The following is a 5000-nucleotide window of genomic DNA, read 5'->3' on the forward strand; positions in this document are numbered from 1 at the left end:
TGGTTGTGCTGGCGGTGACCATGGCTGCCTGCTCCTTTGGTTCACGATGTCCCCGCCGAAGGCGGCGTACTTTAAAGTACTGCAGCTCGAGCGCACAAGGTGCGCGGGGAATTGTTAGCGGCGCCGTCGTTGTGCTGGCGGTGACCATGGCTGCCTGCTCCTTTGGTTCACGATGTCCCCGCCGAAGGCGGCGTACTTTAAAGTGCTGCAGCTCGAGCGCACCATGTGCGTGGGGAATTGTTAGCGGGGGCGTCGTTGTGCTGGGGGCTGACTGTCCCTAGTGGGTATAGGATAATGTTAATGTACGGGGATCGCTGGGCGGCACGGACTTGGAGGGCCGAAAAGGCCTGTTTCCGGCTGTATGTGTATGATATGATATGATATGATGCCTGCCTGCTCATTTGGTTCATGATGTCCACGCGGCAGGCGGAATATTTTAAAAGCACTGTTCTGTACGAAGTGCACAATGTCCGTTGGGGAAATGCAGCTGGGGGTCGGTCGACCGGCTGACGACGCCTGCCTGCCGATTTGGTTCACGATGTCCCCGCCGAAGGCGGCATACTTGAAAGTACCGCCGTTCGCGGCGCGCAATTTGCGGGGGGAGGAATTGTTAGTGCACGTCTGTGTGCTAGGTGACGATGCTTGCCGACTTGGTTCATGCCGTCCACGCCGAAGACGGCGCCGTTTAAAGTACTGCCGCTCGAGGTGCACAATTTGCGGGGGAATTGTTAATGGGCGTCGGCGTGCTGGGTGACGATGTGGAGATGTGGAACGCCGAGCCAGATCTATCTTATTTGTTTGCTTGGCCCACTGGACTTTGCATGGGCTTTGCAACACTGTGTGCTAGGTTAAATCACGGCCAATAGAGTGAGTGTTTTTAATGATCCTGATCTGATAAGGGGACTAGAGGTAAAAGAGCCGTTAGGAGGCAGTGATCACAACACGATAAGTTTTACTCTGCAAATGGAAAGGTAGAAGGGAAAATCGGAAGTGTCTGTATTACAGTATAGCAAAGGGGATTACAGAGGCATGAGGCGGGAGCTGGCCAAAATTGACTGGAAGGAGGCCCTAGCAGGGAAGACGGTAGAACAGCAATGGCAGGTATTCCAGGGAATAATGCAGAGGTTGCAGGATCAATTTATTCCAAAGAGGTGGAAAGACTCTAAGGGGAGTAAGAGACACCTGTGGCTGACAAGGGAAGTCAGGGACAGCATAAAAATTAAGGAGAGGAGGTATAACATAGCAAAGAAGAGTGGGAAGACAGAGGATTGGGACTCTTTTAAAGAGCAACAAAAGTTAACTAAAGAGGCAATGCGGGGAGAAAAGATGAGGTGCGAGGGTAAACTAGCCAATAATATAAAGGAGGATAGCAAAAGTTTTTTTAGGTACGTGAAGAGGAAAAAAATAGTCAAGGCAAATGTGGGTCCCTTGAAGACAGAAACGGGGGAATTTATTATGGGGAACAAAGAAATGGCAGACGAGTTAAACCGTTACTTTGGGTCTGTCTTCACTGAGGAAGATACACACAATCTCCCAAATGTTCTAGGGGCCGGAGAACCTAGGGTGATGGAGGAACTGAAGGAAATCCACATTAGGCAGGAAATGGTTTTGGGTAGACTGATGGGACTGAAGGCTGATAAATCCCCAGGGCCTGATGGTCTGCATCCCAGGGTACCTAAGGAGGTGGCTCTAGAAATAGTGGAAGCATTGGAGATCATTTTTCAATGTTCTATATAGATTCAGGATCAGTTCCTGTGGATTGGAGGATAGCAAATGTTATCCCACTTTTTAAGAAGGGAGGGAGAGAGAAAACGGGTAATTATAGACCAGTTAGTCTGACATCAGTGGTGGGGAAGATGCTGGAGTCAATTAGAAAAGACGAAATTGCTGAGCATTTGGATAGCAGTAACAGGATCATTGCGAGTCAGCATGGATTTACGAAGGGGAAATCATGCTTGACAAATCTACTGGAATGTTTTGAGGATGTAACTAGGAAAATTGACAGGGGAGAGTCAGTGGACGTGGTGTACCTCGACTTTCAGAAAGCCTTCGACAAGCTCCCACATAGGAGATTAGTGGGCAAAATTAGGGCACGTGGTATTGGGGGTAGGGTACTGACATGGATAGAAAATTGGTTGACAGACGGAAAGCAAAGAGTGGGTATAAATGGGTCCCTCTCGGAATGGCAGGCAGTGACCAGTGGGGTACCGCAAGGTTCGGTGCTGGGACCCCAGCTATTTACGATATGCATTAATGACTTAGACGGAGGGATTAAAAGTACCATTAGCAAATTTGCAGATGATACTAAGCTGGAGGGTAGTGTGAATTGTGAGGAAGATGCAATAAGGCTGCAGGATGACTTGGACAGGTTGTGTGAGTGGGCGGATACATGGCAGATGCAGTTTAATGTAGATAAGTGCGAGGTTATTCACTTTGGAAGTAAGAGTAGAAAGGCAGATTATTGTCTGAATGGTGTCAAGTTAGGAGGAGGGGGAGTTCAACGAGATCTGGATGTCCTAGTGCATCAGTCAATGAAAGGAAGCATGCAGGTACAGCAGGCAGTGAAGAAAGCCAATGGAATGTTGGCCTTCGTAACCAGAGGAGTTGAGTATAGGAGCAAAGAGGTCCTTCTACAGTTGTAGCGGGCCCTGGTGAGACCGCACCTGGAGTACTGTGTGCAGTTTTGGTCTCCAAATTTGAGGAAGGATATTCTTGCTATGGAGGGCGTGCAGCGTAGGTTCACTAGGTTAATTCCCGGAATGGCGGGACGGTCGTATGTTGAAAGGCTGGAGCGATTGGGCTTGTATACACTGGTATTTAGAAGAATGAGGGGGGATCTTATTGAAACATATACGATAATTAGGGGATTGGACACATTAGAGGCAGGAAACATGTTCCCAATGTTGGGGGAGTCCAGAACAAGGGGCCACCGTTTAAGAATAAGGGGTAGGCCATTTAGAACGGAGATGAGGAAGAACCTTTTCAGTCAGAGAGTGGTGAAGGTGTGGAATTCTCTGCCTCAGAAGGCAGTGGAGGCCAGTTCGTTGGATGCTTTCAAGAGAGAGCTGGATAGAGCTCTTAAGGATAACGGAGTGAGGGGGTATGGGGAGAAGGCAGGAACGGGGTACTGATTGAGAGTGATCAGCCATGATCGCATTGAATGGCGGTGCTGGCTCGAAGGGCTGAATGGCCGACTCCTGCACCTATTGTCTATTGTCTATTGTCTATAATCAACCACTTTATTTTGCCCGTCTTTGTGACTCCTCTTTGACACGTCGATCACCGCTGAGGCTGTTTTACCTGTTTCCCCTATGTACCGTAAGGTACACTCCTTACATTGAACTGCATACACCCCATTATTTCGCTCACGGGTTATCCTCTGTGCTATCCAGTCTCTCCTGTCACCCTGTTCTATGTTTTTGTCTATTACCCAGTGGGAGCAGGCCCCATATTGACATTAATTTGTAACCCTACTGCTCCCCTCGTCTGCTGGTTTTATCACCATCTCATGTTTATCCCTCAGCTCTGCCGTGGTCTCCCTCTCTTTTTTTCTGGTGAGGTTCGGCCTATCCTTTGTCATGGGCATATCCCAGGCTGTTTTAGTAACGTTCTTTTAAAACGTGTCGTGTTTGTTTGGCTTTACCCACGTTCCAGCATTAGAGGCCAATTTTTGCAATGTTTCCTGGGTGGGATTTGCCGGTTTTACAAATGGTGTCACTATCTCACCCTGCTTCCTGATACCCTTATGGGGTCGGCTCTGTTCTTGCAGAACCCTCGGGTGGTGCAGAGTCTGGGCCTTGTTATCAATATCTTGCCCTGCTTCCCGATACCCTTGCGGGTTCGGCTCTGTTCTTGCAGATCCCTCAGGTGGTGCAGAGTCTGGGCGGCATCGTCACCCAGCACACCGACGCCCACTGAAAATTACCCACGCACAGTGCGCGCCTGGAGCGGCAGTAGTTCAAACTACCCCTACCCCTACCCCTACCCCTACCGCTACCCCTACCCCTACCCCTACCCCTAACCCTAACCCTAACCCTAACCCTAACCCTAACCCTAACCCTAACCCTAACCCTAACCCTAACCCTAACCCTAACCCTAACCCTAACCCTAACCCTAACCCTAACCCTAACCCTAACCCTAACCCTGACCCTAATGCAGGCAGAGTTATTTATAAAGTGGCCCAGACTCTGCACCACCTGAGGGTTTTGTAACAGAACCAACCCCATAAGGGTTTCAGGAAGCAGGGCAAGATATTGATAACAAGGCGCAGACTCTGCACCACCTCAGGGTTCTGCAAGAACAGAGCCGACCCCATAAGGGCATCAGGAATCAGGGCAAGATATTGATAAAATGGCCCAGACTCTGCACCACCTGAGGGTTCTGCAAGAACAGAGCCGACCCCATAAGGGCATCAGGAAGCAGGGCAAGATATTGGTAACAAGGCCCACGGGGAAGGCGGCATACTTTGGGGTTATTTTGTAGTGAGTTTTGAAGGCATGTGCTAGTGTTACGCATACCGAGGGCGCGCAAAGTTCGGCGCGCCCGGGCCAAAACGCCTCTGCTGGCCGCGGCCGAGTCGGCCGACGGATTGCCACGGACTTGCTTGACGACCTGTCACTCTCCGTGCATCGGTTGCACGCCCGGTTCGTCCTTTCCATTTGTTTCATGATGTACACGCGGCAGGCGGAATATTTTAAAAGCACTGTTCTGTTCGAAGTGCACAATGGCCGTTGGGGCAATGCAACTGGGGGTCGGTCGACCGGCTGACGACGCCTGCCTGCCGATTTGGTTCACGATGTCCCCGCCGAAGGCGGCATACTTGAAAGTACTGCCGTTCGCGGCGCGCAATTTGCAGGGGGGAGGAATTGTTAGTGGACGTCTGTGTGCTGGGTGACGATGCTTGCCGACTTGGTTCATGCCGTCCACGCCGAAGACGGCGCCGTTTAAAGTACTGCCGCTCGAGGTGCACAATTTGCGGGGGAATTGTTATTGGGCGTCGG

This window comes from Rhinoraja longicauda, unplaced genomic scaffold, assembly GCF_053455715.1.
Source record: "Rhinoraja longicauda isolate Sanriku21f unplaced genomic scaffold, sRhiLon1.1 Scf000078, whole genome shotgun sequence".
NCBI lineage: Eukaryota > Metazoa > Chordata > Chondrichthyes > Rajiformes > Arhynchobatidae > Rhinoraja > Rhinoraja longicauda.